Source organism: Octopus bimaculoides, chromosome 8 (genome assembly GCF_001194135.2).
Source record: "Octopus bimaculoides isolate UCB-OBI-ISO-001 chromosome 8, ASM119413v2, whole genome shotgun sequence".
NCBI classification, from domain to species: Eukaryota; Metazoa; Mollusca; class Cephalopoda; order Octopoda; family Octopodidae; genus Octopus; species Octopus bimaculoides.
In genome coordinates, this window is record NC_068988.1 from 57,982,136 (window position 1) to 57,982,812 (window position 677).

Below are 677 nucleotides of genomic sequence, written 5' to 3' on the forward strand. Positions count from 1 at the left end.
TGGCGTTAGGAAGGGCATCCAGCTGTAGAAACTCTGCCAAATCAGATTGGAGGCTGGTGTTGCCATCCGGTTTCACCAGTCCTCAGTCAAATCGTCCAACCCATGCTAGCATGGAAAGCGGACGTTAAACGATGATGATGAATTTCCGACTTCTCCATCTCTAAACAAAAATAGCAAAAAACGATTTATAAATACTTTATAAAGTACAAAATGAATCAGAATAAAGAAATAGAATTGTTAACTTTCTAACAAAAAATAAAAACTGTCAAAATATAATAATGGCACAAAATGAGCAGCTGTCAAACTTGACCTTATACCTTACTACAAATTTCATACTTAATGACCTAATATGTATATAAAATATAGCACATATATATATATTCTTGTATTTTTTTACATGTTTCAGTCACATGACTGTGGCCATGCTGGAGCACCACCTTGAAGAGTATTTAGTTAAATAGATTGACCACAACTTATTTTTCTAAAGCTTAGTACTTATTCTATTGGTTGCTTTTACCAAACCACAAAGTTATGGGGATGTGAACAAACCAACACTGGTTGTCAAATGGTGATGGGGGGGACAAACACAAAGACACACACAGATACATACATACATACATACATACATACATATATATATATATATATATATATATATACATATATATATATATATA

General features: G+C 32.6%; 1 protein-coding gene and 1 long non-coding RNA gene across 4 annotated transcripts in view; one reads left to right on the forward strand and one right to left on the reverse strand.

Moving 5' to 3' along the window:
* LOC106876185 (carnosine N-methyltransferase-like) overlaps positions 1 to 677 on the forward strand; it is a 161,908-nt gene that overhangs the window by 34,988 nt on the left and 126,243 nt on the right. The window lies entirely within an intron of this gene.
* Positions 1 to 677, reverse strand: part of LOC128248581 (uncharacterized) — a 2,845-nt gene that overhangs the window by 1,389 nt on the left and 779 nt on the right. The gene's annotated exons all lie outside the window — the stretch shown is intronic.